This window comes from Oxyura jamaicensis, chromosome 1 (assembly GCF_011077185.1).
Source record: "Oxyura jamaicensis isolate SHBP4307 breed ruddy duck chromosome 1, BPBGC_Ojam_1.0, whole genome shotgun sequence".
Taxonomy (NCBI): domain Eukaryota; kingdom Metazoa; phylum Chordata; class Aves; order Anseriformes; family Anatidae; genus Oxyura; species Oxyura jamaicensis.
The window spans coordinates 128,857,111-128,877,097 of NC_048893.1; the positions used below are offsets into that span (position 1 = coordinate 128,857,111).

Here is a 19,987-nt window from a genome sequence, read left to right on the forward strand (position 1 = left end):
AGGACAAGCCTCGTATTTAGTCTTCAATTTCCTTCAAACCAGGGGGACAGAATCGCAGGATTATTACTGAACAGTTCTTACATTTGAGAGATGAAGTGCCCATGCCTTATGTTACAGCTGCTGCACTGCCTCCTACTTTATTCTAGTTGAATAATTAAATACACTTTAGTCCTTCTGACAGTCCTACACAGCATGGCTGTTAATCAATATCACATAAAAGGGAATTAGGCTTAGGCAACTGTTGCACACAGCAAAATGGATAAGGCAAGAGGGAAAAGACGACTTTTTTTTTTTTTTGCATTTTACATTTCTTACCAAACGTGCACACACACTTGTGAACACACAATACTCAGAATGATTCACAGTGGGAATTCAGATTAAGCTCAGAATTGTTAGACTACAACAGCAACCAACAGACACTTCTCATTCCTTTCTTCTAAATTCCCCATCTTCGCAGGTTTGGGGAATCACAGAAAGCTCTCAGTGGAAAAATATTTAAAGTATTCAGTTTACAGGAAAAAATGAATTAAACTATTTCTTAGTCAAAACTATTTTCTTACTGCAGTGAACTATTTCTGAACCTTCTACCATGTGATTGCAATAGGGAAAGACAAACAAAAGGCCACATACAATAAATACTATCTGAAGTCTGCTCAATGCAAATTCAGGAAAACTTAAGTTTCCAAGAATTTTAGGAGATTTTCTAGAAATTCTAAAGAAGTTATGTTTTTTTTGTTGTTGTTGTTCTTTTCTTGTCCTGCAGTGAATCAATAGGGCATTATTAATTATATAAAAATTATATAAAGGCTGAGACTCTCAACAAATGAAAGATGCTTGTGAAGGAGTCTAAATTTTCCCCATGCTGCCCTGCTATCATGTTTACACTCAGATCTACAGAGGAATGGAGACACAGTTTCCAAGCCTCTTCAACTTATCTTCCTTTCTGATGAAATTCTCCTGTAATGAATTTAGAAACAATTAAAACCAGGCCAAGAAATGAACTTGCAAGTCAAACAGTAGCAATTTTGGATGACTAAATAAATAAATGAACAGTGATAACGACACCATCAAGCCACCAACATGGAGGCGGAGACTCTGTATACTCTATACTCTTCTACTCTGAGCTGCCTCTTATACTTCACATTTAAAGATACAGGATTTATAAAACACTGTAATTCAATTTTAACCCATGCACAGTGTAAAATTAACAACTCTTGACTAATGAAGAATAGCATTTCAAATGGAAAGCAACTATTAAGTAGTTGATGACTCTTGATACTACACTTTCTGAAGCATTACTTTCCAAAGTTGAAATTCAATTTTGCAAGAGAACATTATTTTTTCCCCAGACCTACTGGTAATGGGAACAGAAACTGTACGCTTGGTATCTATTTTACAACAGATCTCATTTTTTTTGTCTCAACAAGATTTACTTCAAGCTCTATGAAGTGTGTTTCAGCTAGCACCTCCCTCAAAAGGATCCAGAAAACATATGCCATGCAGCACACAGTCTACATTCATTCTCACAAATTACAGGAAGAACAGTAAAACAACTTCAAACACACCTGGGCTTTTCTAGTTTCTTCACTCCCTCTCAACTACAGGTGGCCAGCTCCGGGCTCCTATGCAGAAGCCCGGATGGCTTCTGTCCCAACATGGGGACATGGCACTGTCACAGCACGGGGAACACTGCACCTCTGGATGGGAGGGGAAGTGAGGTGAGAGATAGTTGGCCAGAAGTGCCATGGCTTCACTCCTGTGCCCGGAGATGCAGCTGTGTGCCCACACAAGCCATTCTGGAGGGGTGCAAAAGGTGCATTGCTACCTCCCACTCCACTTCAACCCAACTACACTAGTGGATCATGGCCAAAAAGATTCTGGTGTTGTGAAGCCATTTAAAACAGTGATATTTCGGTTATTTTTCTCCGAATTTTTCAGTACACACTGATTAACGTATAATGAAATACAATCTTTACTCCAACTCGATACTGCGGTTTGCTTACCGTGAAGCTGTGCTACATGCAGACCTAAGGAATAATGTGTGCTAAGCCCCGCATTTACTATTTTTGCACGCTATTTGACTGTAAAGTAATGAATGACCCTTTCTTATATACAAGGCCATTTTTTAAAACAGAAATTAAACTTCAATGCAAATAAAAAAATCCATCTTTTAAACAGAATAAGAAACAATTTAGAAACAATGTTTTACCAGTTAGCACAAGCTTATGTAAAACATGCATGACATTTAATAAAACAGTTGTTTCTGCATTTTGAACCAATTCCATACATACAAGAGGAATCTATAACTAGTGAAATGAAGTGAGTACTTCTGGTCTCCATATCCTCCAAGACTGTAAAACCAATGCATCCCAGCCCCTCTTTCTTGGTTTTCTAATTAACTTCCTAACTGGCAGAAAGGAGGGGCTTTCCTACCAGTAATCTGCCAGGCTGTTTCTCATCTTTAAGCCAGTCACTAAATTGATACACAAAAATGAAGAAAAGCCCTTCACCTGCTGGAAAAGCTACAGTTACCAGTTATAGGTTTACTACTTGGAAAGGTGTATAATTGGAGTCTACTCAGAGCTAAGTAGATGACTTTCTCTGAAACTGCAGCAGCAAATACTGTCTGAATACAATTTTGCTTAGATCAATCAAAATAATAAATTCGGGATTTAACGATAGCTCGTGATTTTGCATTTCATATGTAAAGAAAATCTGTTCCATTTCTAGTATAAAAGAAAGTATTTTATTTTTAATAGATTCATATTGGCTTATGATTCAGCAGAATCTCATGCTTCAGCAACAGGCCACAGTGGATGCAGCGTGTCGGGGAATACTGCTAGACTTGCAGAACACTGATTCAAAAAGCATGTCTGAAAAAACGGAAGTGGTTAAATACAACTTTAATGCAAACATCCAGAGAAATCCAAGCAAGAGAGTAAAGACAAAGATGCATAAATAAACGCAAGGCTCAGTTCCAAAAATAGTTTACATTACCAAACTAATTTCTCCATCTGTAGGGTCACAGCCAAGCACCAATGTATTTATAATCTAAACTGAAGCCAAAAATAAATACACAAGGAAATAATATATAAAGTGCACAAATATTCCACCTTCAAACCTTAATTTCCTATGAATACTTTAGAAGATGTCTTAATGCAAAAGAATCTTTTTTTTTTAAAAAAAAAGACATTTGACAGAAATACTAATTTCTTGCTTAAAACTGGATTGCCCCTAGTTGTCTTTATTAATCCGATCCACCCTACTTTCTAAGAACATGGTTCAGTGTGCAAAGACCTTATTGCTCCTTTCCATCAAAATGGACTGTCACACAGACCAGCATGTTCGAGGGGCATCTTTGCTTTCCTTTGACACCTTTCTCTCTTCTGTATTACAGTGACTATGACCAGGATAGGAAACTGCACAAGACAACCTTCCTTTAATTAGTGGATTGCTGTGCCTTGAATCAACAGATGCATGCTACCACTACCATTTTGTCTTTGTCTCAAAGGCCTATTTGTTTGCCTCCAGTTTCTGCTAGAACTCAGCTGCCTTAATCCCCATATGCCACTCACCTTCTTATTTTGCCATGTGCCAATTCTGCATGCTAAAAGGCAGTCTGTACATGTATGGATTTTTTTTAATTATGTCTCCAACCTACCAGCTGTCAAACTCTACTTGACATTTATAACAGTGTCTGTATCTATTTCAGTTTTTTCTCTGTGAACTACTCTTGCTCTTACTTTATGAATACACTTTCATTGTATACTCCTCATATAAAGCTTATCGTTTTTGGTATACAACTATATTCCAGTTGAGTACAAAATTCAAAATAGAGAAACTGTATTTTCCTTATGACAAGATGAGGATGAATTGTATAACAGGTATCGAACAACTCAACTTCATCTTGGTAGGCAGAAAGCACAGTCTTCTTTCTCTGGTTAGGCATTCAACCATCCCCTTGGACTTTGTGGAAAAAACAACCAACCAAACAAAAAACCAACCAACCAACCAACAAGCTAAATTAAGCTTTCAATGCAGCTTTGCTATAGACTTCTGCTATAAAGTAAAAGCTACACAGGCAACCAAGAGTCTGCTTAAATTCCAAATGTTTTGCATTTAAGGTTGGATGATAACTCTGCTCTTTTCTTTTACTGCAGCTCTCAACAACAATGAGCAGTCTCAAGAGATGAAAATAGTTTCTTAGCCTGAAAATCATATGGAAAAAATCAACTGCCCTTTTAAAAAGTTATAAATGTCTGGACAAACTTTTCCCAGATTTCCCTTCTTCAGTTATTTAATGAACATATGGTTATTTATAATGTGAGCTACACTTGTAGTATTTCAAAAATTAGTTATAAACATGCCTGGAGCTACCCAGCTCCTCCCAAGACTATGCTGACCTCACTCAATACCCTTCCAGTACCGTCTGCTGTGGGATCTCTTTGACAGAGCACTCATGTTCTTACCTCAGCGTCTTCTCTGCCTTGAAACTTACCTCAATTTCTTCTCTAAGCAAGCACCTCATAACGCGTTACTTTCATTTCAGAAAGGTCATAACACCAAATATCAATTAGGATAAATAAAATCCTTGGCCAGAGGGCACAGCTGATTAAAAATACAGACAAAATGAACACAAGCTCAGCTCTCTAAGTAGTTAAAGAGCACTAAGGAGTTCCGCATCCAGGTCACGGGAATGCAGCAGTCACTAGTACCTGGACTGACGTCTTTGTGAGAGGCACAGTGCAGACATCTGTGTCCGAGCGAGGCTCCTCTCCAAGTCAGGAGACGGGCACTTCGGGAGTGGGATGTGCCTTGCGCATTAGACTCTGTCCCAGAAGGAGAGGGGCCGGGTGCTGGGAGCACCCATTTTTTACTCCCTGACAATGAAGGAAGACACCTCTGTTACTTGATGTCTCTGTAACTTAAGAAGTTAAGTGAGATGATCCCACCCAAAAGACCCTATGCTAATAAGTAACAGGGATACAGTCCAGAGGCTAGAAATACTGTCTTCTACTTTTCTTTCTCATGTATATGTAAATGCATGTCTGTATCAGCACTTAAAAAAAAAAAAAAGTCCGATAGCATCACCCTGAAAATCCAAATGAATCAGCTTCATGTTCCTCTTGTTCGCTTGGATACAACATTATACAGTTTATTTTACTCACTGTTATTGTCTATGGGGTTTAATGGAACCTCTCATGTAAATAAACTGGTTTCCTCAATATTCCTTCCTGTTTAATGGAGATTTAATTCAATTCAGTGTAGTATTTAACTCAATAAATGGTAAAACAACATTTTTTTCTTTGCAACCAACATAAACTGCAGATGTAAAATGTGTATCAGAAGATGGTAGGTTTTCTTCCTCCAGCTTCTAGCATATCCTAAAATACTCTGCATACTCTTGATTTTTTCTTACTTTTGAAATCTGATCCTACTGCCAAAAAATAAAATGAAAATAAATACCATCAACTGAAACATGAATGCTGCATATAAACACGCTCTCATTGAAAGAGAAACTGCTCATTTTTTTAATTTCTTCTTAAATAAGCTATTCAGAATATGTAACGCGTCTTTGTTTTAAACATTCCTTATCACTGTTAATTGTATTTTATACTTCATTTGGGGATTCCATTGAACTCTGCCCTTGACTCCCTTCTCCTCTGCTCATCAGGGAATCTCACGCAGAAGTGATTTTAATTATCACTTATTCATGGATACTCTGTGCTCCAGATTTGCCTCGTCTCCATCACAGACCACAACTTCCAGCCTCTTCTGATGCAATCAGGACTTTTGGCTGTCAACTCCAGAACCATTCTGAACACTCAATACTCTTTTCCCCCTTGCTCTGTAACCCCTCTTACTCAACTGCTACTTTTGTCAAGACTGTCAACATGACAGTCACCTGATTTGTCATGCAGACTTGTAACCCTTGATAACATTATATTTAACCCACATATGTTTCTAGATCTTCATCTGTGTCATATAAATAACTTTACTGTTGTTTTAATATATAATACACACTCTTATTAACTACAAAGTTGGTGCGTAACATTTCTAATGAACTTATCAACGAATCACACTTAGCTCAAATATAAGCCATTTTTGTCTTTTTATGGCCCTTTTGTCTTTTTATGGCCCTTCGTTGTCCTTCTCCAACCTCCTTTACTTTATTTGCATCCTACTCCACTTACATTTTCAAACTGTAATCTTTATGTTTCTCTTCATGCTGCTCATTCTATCTGGAAAACGTTTCCTATGAACATCCCTCCCCTCAAGCTACTCCACTAAGGTCCTTTGCATTCTTTAGGTCCTTAGAAAAGATGATCATTTTCCATGAAAAACACAGCTTTGGTAAGAAAACCAAAAAGTACTATTCTCGTGAGGAAAAAAGTCACTTCTTAAATTCAAGAGAATTTTACACCATTTTATCCCTTCAGATATATTTTCAAAAAAGAATGGGAAGAAGGGCTCTCGTTAAGGGACTCCAACGACTTGTCACTAAATCTGTTCAGCGTACTGGGGTTATTCCAGATTCACATCCTACAGTTTCATTCTGGACTCGAAAGCCAAACAGATTTTCTCTGTTATGGCTAACCAAAGCAATCAAGACTTTCGTCGGAAAATTCTTTTGCCACCACACCTGTTGTAATTCCATTAACGTTACGGAGGCAGCCAGGATAAGGTTTGGCTCAACTCTTAGACTTTAGCTAATGATGTAGCTGATGTCTGAGCCAGAAAGGAATCTAATTTACAATTCCATAAGCATTTCACATGAATAAAAATGTAGTATGCAGGAGCTCAGCACGTTCAAATACAAAGAAGATGAGGATCTGATCCACAGAATAAAAAGAGCCGAACAAATTAATGTACACAGCTTTGAAAATAAAGTTTTAAGTGATAAACTTTTAGTACCGTATGCTATCCTGAACACAACATGCTTCCTTGCTTTTGCATGTTCTTATTGTGTCTGGTTTTAATGCCTGTTGTGGAAAAAAGGCAAAAGCTGCAATTACCTCAGAGTGTATTGAGACGATGTTTTACGGCACAATGAAATACTCTGGAAGCCCCATCTCTTTAACACCTCACATAGGCCTCAGATGCTGAACCCAGGTGACATAACCGCTGGTTATTTCATGTTTACCACACAAAACCACGATCACCAAGGAAGGAAATTCCAAGGTGTGCTTCAAGAAGCCTTCCCAACAAAGAACTCTTCTGACAGATGTTTTATGTTTTAACATGTTTTCCTAAGAAAAGCTACATAGTCTTGAAAGCTTTTTAACTCAAGCAGCTATGACCTGGTGGAATTTTTGCAAAACCGTGCCTGGCTTTGTGAGAAAGGCTTTTGATCATAGACATCGGAAATCCCAGGGCAAAGACAATAGTCTGCTAACTTTTGCTTCTCTGCTGTTCCACAATAGCTAGGAAAATTGGAGTTAGTTCACGCCCCATCCTCCCCCACCCAAAAAAAAAAAAAAGAAAAAAAAAAAGAAGTGAGAAGGATGATAGGCCAGGAGGTTCATTTAGGTAAGCCTTTGTAATGATGTTATTAGCTTACAAGGAAAACAAGGAACATCAAAGCACACTTCTAAAAACTCTTGCCTCAATCTGAAACATAGAGCTTATCTAACAGAAAATGGAGAAAAGGCCCAGGAGCAAGACTGGAATAACACATCGAACTGATAAAACACAATAAACATGAAATATCCCTGGAAATCACGAGTGAAACAAGCTTTCCTAAAGTGGTTTAATTTTCTCTTTCCAAGTACAGAGCTTTTTCCCCCTCTGTTTGTGAATTTCCCCAAATTCAGGCAGAACTGATTAAGCATTACAAAGGTATACCACTTCTTTTACTCTTTTCCATCCATACACACTGATATTTTATTTGTAAGGAAAACATATTGTTCAGCTGGCTTATTTCCTTCTAAAATACAGTGACTGAGAGGGAAAAATAAATCCTTTGAGAAGACTGACAATGAATTGAGTATTTTATAATCATCGTGGACATTATTAAATACAGGTGTGTACAGCAAGATTATCATGTTCTCATGACTGTAACCTAGACTCTTCACTTGCTACAGGTTATCAGATGTGCAAGAGGGCAAGAGAAGCTGGACTGGGGGATATTTTGTCTTACAGGGTATCAGTTATGGGAGATTACACAGGGAAGGGAAGGGTAGAGGGTAGAAGGGTAGTGAATTCTTTCACTAGAAGTACCCCATGCACCCCCCTGCATACCAGGGATGTGTTCTGTGTTTTAAACAGATTTAACTCAGGAGCAATAAAATTATTTGATGTTGGAAATTCTGCTTTAATTTAACTTAGCTCTTTGTTATTTTAGAGAAGATTATTTCTAACATGTGCGTTTAAACTTTTCTTATAACCAAGCTGTTTCTTGTTTTCATTTGAAACAAATTACTTTATCCTCCAAATTTACTTAAGAGGCCTTTTCTTTCTCGTTCTAAAATAACCTGTGCCATATTTTCAGTTCATTCATGAGACTTTGGTTAACCAAGCTCTTAACAAATGAAAACTGAAGATTTTTTTACGTGTTACAGTGTATTTCATGATATATAACATACACTGACAAAATAAAAAAATAAATTATACCCTAGATTGTCACCTCATGGTTTCTTAAGGGCATAAGAGAAAAAAAGAAAAAGAAATTGAAGATTTTAATTAAACTCCACATCAGAAACAGGGAACCACTGCCACATTGGCCATTTGGAAAACCTGGGACCCCTCAGAGCTGATAATGCTCTCTGTTTTCCTCCCTTCTGCCTCCAGCCCCCAGTGAGACCCACGGAAGTATGTCAGATTCTTCTACTCTGCAGAGACAAGACTAGAAACAGAATGGGATCTCCTGTGCACATGCTATGGACCATCTAAACTGGGCAGCCACATGTGGGCACAATCAGGTTATTTTTTTTGGAAAACTGGGGTAAAAGTGTTTTTCCAGAACACAACTGTAGTCTAGGTATTCCTTTTTTGTAGGTTCAAATGAGGTTGGTACCTTGTCCTGCTAATTCCTCACTGGCAACTAACATTGTCCCCAATTGAGAGATGAGCACAGTCTAGGAACAAGCTTCTGAACAACGTCATGCAAGCATGGTGCTAACAGACGCGGCTACAGGAGTGGTGCTGGTCAACACTTCAAAGCACTTTGGGGCCACAGTGTTTTGTTTATGCTGATGCACCCAAGCACAGGCACACACAGCTTTCTGGGACCAGCACAGCTCCAAAACAAAACAAACAACGAGAAAAAACAGAGACTACAGAAAGTCAAACACTGTAACAAAGTACCAATCAGTCTTATCCTTTGACAAAACAAAACCTTAATCAAATAATAAATACGTAACCTAATATCTCCTTCTGCCTTAAATCCTTCCCCATTCCTTCCCGACCCCCACTTCCCTTGAAAACCAGATGGCCCAGCAATATGCCCTGAAGGTCAACAGATGCACCATGACTTTGGATAAAGAAAAGGTATATAATATCTTTAATAATATTTCCAGATGACAGAATAGGAAAACACACAGTGAAAAAAGCACTAAAGCATCTACAGCAAGGAAACAAACCAAGCACAGATACTGTATTAAAATATCCGAGACACCAATGAAAATAAAAGCCAAGAAGTGAACTCATCAATGCTATGAATAATAAATAACGAGGGAAAAGAAGATTGATTAAAAAATGCAGTAAGAAACTGCATAAAGAAAGGATACTAGATAACTCTAGTTAATTTGTCTGGACTGGTAATGGATATAGCTGCTTACTTTTCATGGCTGTCAAAAGTTACAAATTTCAAGATTTCTAAGTTTTTCTCAAATGTGTGCATATCTTTTGGCTTTACAGGAAATTTGTGTCAGTGGGTAAGTAGATGAACAAGAGCAGAGGTGAATAAACAGGTGAATGATTTAGTTCGGACTGCGTTGGCTGAGTCTGAGCTCAGTACAGCAAAGTATGTCTGGAGGGAATCAAACAAATTACAGATTAAGCTACTCCAGATTTTCACCGGTGAACCTGAGGTCCAAACCCAGGTCTGTGAATCTTAATGTGAAAGCTGATTCTAGTGACAACATTACTGAGCTCCACGCTTTTTGTGTTCTGCTACTTCCAGATCAAATTTGTCCGATTTACAGATAAGAACAGCTTTCAAAGTGCTGACGCTCTCAGTTTAGGCTACAATCAGAAAGTCTGGTGGATACCTTTCCTCAGAACACCCACAATGAAATATTTTACTCTGCTCTTTATCACCAGTAGGGAATTGTGTAGCCTTTACCTTTTGTGCATGGGTACCTTTGTGATTATCGCTGACCCAAGTGTGCCTCCCTAAGTTTGATCCCAGGACAGCACAGCATTTGGGGCTTAGTAACTGGTCCTGTAGACATCCTGTAATTTAATACTTGTAGAAATAGAGTCCTGTAACTGTGCAGACATCTTAGACACACAAAAAGTAGTGCAAATTAACTTAGTGTTCTTCCCTGGACATGATGTAACTTGTTAGCCCACAGTAACTTGCTCACCTGTCCTTGGCTTAAAACTCTACGCTCCAGAAAAAAATACAATTCCAGTTTTATTTCCTCATCGTTTCAGGGCTAACAGAAGTAACAGCAAGCAAAGAAAGCCTCCCTCAAGTGTACATGTTAAAAAAGTACCTTGAGTAGCAGTGTTACAATCTAAGTGTCCCTTTTTTACTTCGGATAGATCTGTGCCACCTTTCAAAATCAACTTTTTTGTACATGTCACAAACAATATAATTATGCCTAATCCTCTCCAGCCACAGCCATCCAAGTCAAAAAGCCTTTGCTACCTGCATTTAATAGCACACTGTTTGTGTGGATATGCTCCGGGGCCCAAAAGGCATTAAGAAACAACCTTCAGCCTCAGACTGCTATCAGCAGTACAAAGTAGCTTCTACCAAAGCAAAGGATGGAAGCCAGATGGTACTTTGCTGGCAAAATGGGCAAGCGAGGAAGAATAATATATCCACCTTAAGTTCTCGTGGCCAGACTTTCTAAAGTATGACAGATAATCAGATCTGAGGACCTGTGTCCATTACAAAGCTTCTTCTGGCCCAGCAGAGATACCATGCTTATGCATAGAAAGTGTATCTGCACCACCAAAGGCGCCATCTTCCCAAACGGCATGGGCTTTGATGACAGAAGCTCCCAGAGTCTGGCAGATAGAGCCTCTGCTGGCATTTTTCTGGCCCAGAGGATGCCCATTTACCCTTTTTCCTTTGCACTCATCCTCAGCAGAGGCATCTGGAGCTGAGCAAGTCAGAAAGGGCAACCCCAGTTTCAGGGGACAGCAAACAGCAAAACTGGGCAGCAACACACTGCTGGGGATGGGTTGTCGGCCTTGAAACCTAGACTGAGAAATGCAAAACTAAGTGAAGAGCAACTGAAAAGCCCATGACTGAAAGAGAGAAAACAAACAAACAAAACCACATGTGCTTTGTTATTTTGTTGTTGTTGTTTCCATCAGCTTAAAGACAGGAGAGCTCAAGCTTGAAAGCAAGCTCTGACTCTGGGGTTCTCAATCTAGAACCGCTATCTGAAATGGAAGAAAATCCATTTGCAGACTGTTTAGGCCTCGTGTATCACTGTGAATCCACGAGCACTGCTATGGAATTTACTTGGTCATGTTAGCAAGAAAATCTATTTGTGTGGAAAGTTCTGTTCTGTGCTGGAGCTGTCAGCATCCTTGTGACTTTCGATCCTCTGAGAACTCTTTGGACTCTCTCATTTAAACACCCACTGCTGATCCCCAGAAGCTGTGCCAAATGCTATAGAAAACAGAGAGGACAGAGAAATTTCCTCCCTGATGAGAGGCTGCAACACTGTGCTTACAGGCTTGCTTTTCAATAAATTCTTGTATATTGAATATACTTGTTTTGTAGCTGGGTGGGCATGCCAACGAATCCTGACTGTGAAGACACAGACATGCCATATTCTTCAAGAGGGTTAAAAAGTCCTGAAGAGAGTTTTATTTTTCTCTTGTCCCCACTCTGTGGAAGCCAGAATGTGCACAGCATCCTGTGGCTTCAAAGCCCAGCTAAGGCAGAAGCCAAAGGGGTGTGTAACAGACAGGGAGGCTCAGTGCATCCTGAAGTAGTGCTGTAAATGAATATTCTATTCCAAGAAAACCTACAAATGAAGAGCTGAGAAAATAAAGCTATTAGTATAAATCATTTTACTCATTTATATAACCCCACTAGAATCTGTGGAGAGACCTTACCAGATTTTTTGGTGTGAATACGGTGTAAAATCATTATGCAATGGAGCACCATTACAATTTGGGAAAAGCCTCTTATTGATGAAATTGAAAAATAAAACATCATGCACGTCAGCCCTGCAAAGGAAACAGCTGATTTCTGGGTTTCATTGTGTGGAAAAGGAGGACTTCTAAAAGAACAAGAGACTAAGGATACTGCTCCACTTTTAGAACACAGAGAACATGAAATTGTAAACATTTTACAGGAGGTCAGGTTCAGGGCCTAACATCCACAGCCTAAGATCCACACAGTGTAACAAAAATAACAGCAAAGATCTTTCCAAATCAGCTCCACATTATTAACCTACTGAAAAATTTATTTATTTGGCAAGGCAGAACATCAATGTATTTCTCTCATAAGTTTTCTATCTTTTGTTTATCTATTTGGAATTCAGTTAGATGGGCCTAATTCTCAAACCATATTTTGGCAACAATTTTTTTAAAGATAAATATAAACTCCTAGCCTGACCTTAATTATCTATTATTCTCTGTAGAATTATAAACTGGTGAACTGTTAGTGAGAACTACCAGTTAAAAGAAACTCAGAAACATCCAATCCAGACAGTTGTTTACATGATATAACAACGGACAGGAAGCCTTGATGGATAATAATGTAGAGTTATTTGTATTATGCTGCTGCCTGTATCTTGCATATAAGACTGCAAATTTAAAATATTAAAGTATTAAAATCCAGAAAAAATACAGATTAAAAAAAAAAAGAAAGACATGATAATCTTTGCCCCACAAATTATAATCCAAGAATAAAATCAATACAGGATGGATGTATTCTGGTAGATGGAAAGAAGAAAACAATGGGTATGTCTCCAGGCCATGCTGCAAAGGAGATGTTCCTATTAGCCTGAGTACCGCAGGACACAGCACCTTCTGCATTGTTTCATTTTTCCTGTAGTCAAATATAGTTGGCCCAGCCCTGAAGAAGCTGCACTAGTTTGCTAACCACGCTAACTTGTGCTTCTGTACATCACCCCACACTGTGCAGTGCTGTTACGGCCAATGAACAAACATCAATCAGCATTTTCGATACAATAATTTGTTCTCTGTTTTGAAGTGGGTATCTCTAAGAGTTGACATCACCTGACGAGACTGTCGCTCTCTGCCTGAATTCATATTGTCACAGACCTTGCGGGACCTACCCAAAGCCAGGGTTGTAATGAAAGCAGGCAGTGGCACAGCCAGTCTACTCCACAAAGCACTGCAGTGGAGCCTTGCTCAGAGGGAAGGAGCAGCACTGCCAGCTTCCATGCTGGCACAACAGTATGAAAAAGGTATTCCTTCCAAAGGGTTTTTCAGAACAAAAACTGCAGTTTTCTTTCCAGTTTCATTTTCACCTCCTCTGCTCCAGGTGTTCCTCTCCCCTTTTCCAAAGGTAACAATTAGAAAAAAAATAAAAAATGACAGTGATAGAAAAATATATATATAAAAAAACAAACTGCAATATATTTTCCAAATCAGTTTACCTCCTATTGCTTTGATGTACACACAAAGTGAATGCATAGTTCCTTGATAAAGCACTTTTTTCCCAATACAAGAAAGGTTATCTACACATCTCTAGAAAATATAAAGGAAATACAGTGGATGTTTGATACACAAAAACACATCTTCTGTTTGATACCAGTACAGCTGCAGTGATCTCTCTAAAGAGTTTTCCAAACTGGTCCCTGGGCTTGTAGTGACACTGAAGCAGCACAGCCAGTCTTTGGGCATCAGCCACATTTGCACTCTAATGCTTCCAACTGATGTGCAGTGTAGCATTGACAGAATTAGAGGTACGCTAGCACAGATTTTGCAGTGCTGTCAATTTGAGAAAAAGGGGGCCAAAACCTCTCTCCCTCCCTACAGCTCTCCATTACAAAATGAAGGGGGTATGCTACCCTTCTGCTTTCAACTGATGAGGACTGCACAGGACGTGATTATGCTCAAAAGCAACACCGGTTCTGCAGAAAAGGCTTATTGCGCTATTGTGTTGAAGAGATGACAGGAAGGAGAAGAAAAGCCTACTCAAGGGAAGAAACGAGTCTGCAGAAATATACATACATCAGTGCCACAATATTGATATTGCCATTAGTAACCTGAAATCAACACTTTTAAAAGCACTGCTTGGAAGCTGGTAGGGAAGCCCACATTTAAAGGCCACATACCCGACTCCTTTTTTTTTCCCCCTTTTCTTTTTTTCCTCTCCCTTATTACACTCTAAAGAGACAAGGACGGTCACGAGCCTGGCTGTTGAACGGTTCTGGCATTTTCAGGCCCAAGAGCCTCACCACACCACCTACGAGGCAGAAGGGGCTACATGAGCACAGGGCCCCAGTGCTCCCACTCCAGCCCACAGGCCAGCTCACATTTGCCAGAGCAGTCGATGAAGGATTAAGCCCTGCAGATGGGTACAGCAGATAATTGTCACATCTCAAACCACCGCAGCTAAATCTACCAGACGATGAGACAGCCACTTACATTAAAGGTCCAAATGTCAGATAACCTACTCACTCTTTTTGAAAGACTTCCCATAATATTTCAGCTAAGTTATTTTTCAGCTGTCCTAGAATTTAGAAGTCGGTATAAAATTTCTGCCTTTCTCAAAAGGATGCTAAGAGCATTAATTTACTAACGCATTTTGGAATCCTTTGAAGAATGGAAGGTAACCACATACTGCTGCAAAACAGTAGCACAATTTCATTAAAAAAATATTATTGTACCTAAAAATGCCACAATGCACTTAGACAGACGACAATTCTGTAGCAGGTTATTCAGAGAGAATTGTTTTGTGCAGATCATTTCTGCATTAATATTAAAAACTTCTTGGCCTAGAGATACTGCAATGTAATGGTTACATGCATTTCTATTTCCCATCGCATAATGTCTGCTTATAATGCTGTGTTACTCAAAAGGTGAGAAAATGAAGAAAGTCATTTTTAGGGAGAAAAGCACTGTATACTTTAGAAAAAAAAACACTTCATTAATATACCCAGTAAAAAGTGAGTACTGAACCAACACCTTAGATGACAAATTTCAAGCCTAAAATCTCACCTTCTATATAAATGCACCTACGTATGCATATCTACACACATACGCGCACACACACACAGACACATACATCAAGCAGGCTCCCAAGGAGTATTTATGACAGTTTGGAGCAGCTCCTTCGCTGCCTGTAAGCAGAGCCAGCCATCCTTCAAGCAGACCAGCTAGAGTCACCGTGCTGAATGGTAAATCTTAAAGGACTGAAGTCATGCAGCTACCTGGAAAGAAAAAGGATCCTTCATCGTGTATTTAGAAATGCTAAATGGCCCGGGAAACTACTTAGAGATTTCTCATGCTCAGATCCTCATTTTCTCTTGCGTGGTCATCCCTAGGACAGCTCTGGAAAACAAGGCAGCCATTTTCTCTTAAGCTGTTACACTCAGCAAACCAGATTGAAGTGCTTGATACGCTGCTGCTCTCTTCCGTGCCTGCAGCACTCGGAGGGGAAAAACAGCCAATCACCCACAAACAGGTAGCGACCACAGCCATTTTTGCACTTGCCTGATATGAGTCACGCCGCGGCAGCAGATGGGGCCGGGGGGAGGCTGGGGAGGCCTGGATGCAGACAAATCGATATGCTGTAGCTCTCTGCCTTACCCTCTCTGCTGGCTTCACCCTGCGGCCCTGCAAAACCGTGGAGATCCCTGAAATAATGCTGCTTCCTTATGTGCGTGCATTCCCCAAATTAACTACCATTAGGAAAAAAAAAAAAAAAAGAAATTGGCTTTTACAGAGCTGTTGGGTCTGAGGCATTGCCTCAGACTTGTTTTTAAAAACAACTCAATCTCAGTGTGAGAAGGGGAAGAAAACAATCTTAATGTGCGGTTGGCAGAAACACACACGTACGCGCACCTGAATGCACATACATACCTGATGTAATTGTTGTAAGTGACACGGCTGCAAGTAACCTCTCTCCAGTAACTTGCTAGGGGACCAGACTGCCAAAACTGCTGCGCACTCTTTAAGGTGTACAGCTCCGGATATTCAAAATGGCTAATCACTTGAAAATACAAAGGGCTGGCCCCACATGTAGAGCAAGAAGCCATGCCCCTATAGTTCAGTTCACTTCTGTTTTCCATTGTAATCCTCTTTCTTGTCATTCTTGGAAACCTCACTATTTTTCAGCAGTGTTGTGAGATTGGGCAGCGAGAAGCCCCAGGCTCAGGGAGGTGCCTTTCCTGTCCCTTGCAAAATGCGTTCAGACTCAGCCACGCGCAAGGGTGCTGGGGAAACAAAAAATCCCACTTCGGGTTTGTCAGCAGAGGCAGCTAAAACCAAGCTGCTACAATCCCTCTGCTTCTACTCTTGCCGCCCACCAAGCCCTGGCTCATTTCACCACCCAAAAGGCAAAGTGTGCCTTCAGACGGCGCCCGGCCAGCATGCGGCTCTGCTGCTCAGGCCGCAAGGCCCAAAGGCCGCCACCTGGTGAGGGACTTGCACCCACCTCTGGGCCACACGATGCCCCGTGCCCACCCGGACATAAAGCAGGCACAAGGCAACTGCCCAGGCCAGGGGAAGGCCCAGCTGGCAGCAGGGTCCTTCCCACGAAGGGCCTGGCAGACCAGCGGGCTTGGCCCCGCTGCCTCGCTTCCCCTTCTCCCTCCTCCCCTTTGCGGCAGCCGTTTTGCGGGGACAGGGCGGCAGCTGCACGCAGGCGACAACAAGGATGGTTCTTGCATGTAGTGCCTGCCCCAGCTCTTGAGCACAAGAACCAAGATTGCCCATACAACCTTTACATCTGCGCTTCCAGTCATGCTTCCCCAGGCTGTTTTTAAATAAAGAGGGTATCCAACCAGTCAATCCTAATGCTGCGAACCGCAGAACTGTTCCCCAACGTTACAGCGTCACTTCGTGCCTTGCTTGACAGTGAGGCTGCTGTGAAGGATGGCACCGTACCAAAGGTGGCTTCCCAGTTTTGCAGAAGCCCAGTAAGTCGGAAAAAACACAAGCAGAGCACCCATATTTCAGATATGTGATTCCATCGTCAATTACGAAAATTACTGAAACACAGCCAAGTTCAACATCATTGGCTGGTGAAGAACATTTTGGTTCCGTGGCCATTGATTGTTGCTGGACAAAGTAATAAGTCATTGTTTCTGTGCCAAGTATACATGCATCACAGCATTTTTTAATATCTTTTATTTTGGAATGCAGGATATCATAAGTTTAAGAGAAGAAAGTCCACTCATTCCACTAAAATTCAAAGTATGTAAAACCACATACTCAATCATGCCATCTGCGCTAGAAATGCCTTTTTTTTTTTTTTTTTTTGCCACCGGACTATTACATTGTGTGCAGGTGGTAATATCTAAAAATATATCATGGAAGACATATGTAAAACTAGACTACTTCTTTTTTGTTGTAAACTCTAAGTACGAATGAACCCATATTGATCTACCTTGTACCTTTTGGCACCAGAGTTTTTCTCATTAGGCTTGCAGCCCTTGTGCTGAAATACAGTTTCCAGAAAGAAAGCGTACAGTTCCTCACACCTGTTTCGTACATCACATTAGATAGAATGGCTTGATCTCTTCCAGGAAGGAGTTCAGTGGTGTAGCAAGGAGTCAGACAAGCACCATATGGGCAGAAGTGAGGGAAGACAAAAGCAAGGGTCGGACCAATGCTCTCAGCAGCAGCAAGAGTTGCACTGGCTCAGCTGTGTTGTCTAATCAAGTATTCTAAATCAATTAAGACTGGAGCTAATTTGTACACATGAATCTTTGTATTTCTAAATGAACCTAAATATTCCACAGGAATATTCCATATGGTTTAATTCCTGTAGTACATGGACAGAGACCGAGGACTGGCTGAGCTCATTAGCCATGAAAGTATGGAGTTTTAGCAGGCAAGCTTTTTTCTAGCAATATAAAACCTGAGCAGGGAATGAGTGAATACCTTCCTATCCTATAAAACAATGCTACCTAACATTAGAGGATTTTTCAGTTAACAATAACGATGTTATTACAGTTGTTTGGAACTATCATCATATCTGAGCTCCAGTCTGTTAAAATATTTCAGTAACAACAACAACAACCATTTATTGACATCAGTCATCTTCGTTGTAAGAATACAGATACTCATACATACTTCTCATAGGTTTGCTAGGAATCCTACATTTCTTACAGGTTTTACAGAAAACCACTTTCTCTGACTGGACTGAATTTCCATCAGTTTTTGTTTGGGCGGTGATATTCCAGCAGTGACAGCTTAGCTGCAGACACCCACCAAAGTATTTCTCCCGTCTGCCTGCCTTGGCTCTCAGCACCAGCGGCTGAGCCACTCACCACTAGATTGCCCCAAACTGCAATTTATAGCACATTCTACTCAGGCTGGAATTAGCAGCAATCTGCTTTGAAAAGGTGCACAGTAAACTAAAGCGTTTCAGCAGTGACTCAGCATTGTGTATTAATAGCCAGCCTAGACTTATTTAAGACTCTACCATTGCCATGTGGCTGCGATACGAGTTGGATCAGGCTGTTGATCAGACTGAAAGCTCATCTTGCAAATAAAATCATTTTTTTCAGCATTGTACACCAGCACAATTATAGAGCAAACATCAGGAGCAAGGGGTCAAGGGTAAGGGGAGTGAAGGACAGTCCATTTTGCAGCAGCCTGCATTTATGTTGGCAGAGGTCAACCATGGAAGGAGCCAGCTCCCCTTTGCCCACAGAAGGAAGCGGAGGGCACAAGGACAGACAGCCGAGGGCAGCAGCAGCTCACCCCTGCTGTGCCATCCCTCCTCCATGAACAGATGCTGCAGTTGTGAAGAACGAGACCCCCAAGCAAGTCTTTATACCTACCACATAAAATGAGCAGAACACACAACAGTGCTTAAAAGAACCACTTACACTTATTCTGCATGCATATGAATACCTGTGTGTAGAAACTAAGAGAACGGGCTCCAGATACACAAGAACAAAACCAAACAACGACAACAACAAAAGCAGTCCTGTAGTATGCTTTTGGTCTAACTGGAAAGTACAAGGTGGTGAGAAATAGAAAAAGTCACCATAATCTGGTTAGCTGTGTAATTACGACTAAACTGAGAGATCAATGACAGAAACTATAAGGAGTTTTTTTCAGCACGGTACACTGGAGAGAAAATGGGAAATCTGGTGGAAATCTAATGGGATAAAGTAACAGATGGTAGGTAGACACCATGGGGACATGGAGTATGTTTAAAGATGATACAGGCTAACAGTATGATTAAGAGGATGTGCAATATTACATGCACTGAGTTGAATAATAATGTAAGTAGTAAGGCCAGGAGAATCTTAATATACTGAATTTCACTTACATTTATAGACTAGGTTAGACTTACTTTTATAAACAACTATTGGAAAAACACTCAAGAAAAAGACCAAGCTCTAGGTAATGCAAGTAACTAGAATATTAAAAGGAATGGCTCTTGTACTCCTCTTCACGAACATGGCAAACAACAGTCCACAAATATGACACAGGATACCAGAAAAAAAAAAAAAAAAAAAAAAGATGAGCAATTAATTATCAAAGATATAATGATAAATAATGAACTCCATGTACAGGGAAAAAAAATAAAAAACAAACCACCAAAACTTGAGCTGTGTTTCTGGAAACAACTTAGCAGAACAAGCTTCCAGTGGAACATTGCAATCCACTGTCACCTAGGTTACCCAAAGCCTACCTG

At 40.3% G+C, this 19,987-nt stretch overlaps 1 protein-coding gene and 1 long non-coding RNA gene across 4 annotated transcripts in view; one reads left to right on the plus strand and one right to left on the minus strand.

Annotated features, from left to right (window-relative positions):
- The window catches only part of TBL1X (transducin beta like 1 X-linked), a 195,418-nt gene that overhangs the window by 110,230 nt on the left and 65,201 nt on the right, over positions 1–19,987 (minus strand). The gene's annotated exons all lie outside the window — the stretch shown is intronic.
- Positions 15,546–19,102, plus strand: LOC118176991. 2 transcript variants are annotated; one of them, XR_004755651.1, is made up of 3 exons: positions 15,546–15,793; positions 17,859–17,994; positions 18,952–19,102. It is a non-coding gene; the product is annotated as an uncharacterized LOC118176991 (long non-coding RNA). The 2 variants fall into 2 exon arrangements; XR_004755636.1 differs by lacking the exon at positions 18,952–19,102 and adding an exon at positions 18,447–18,579.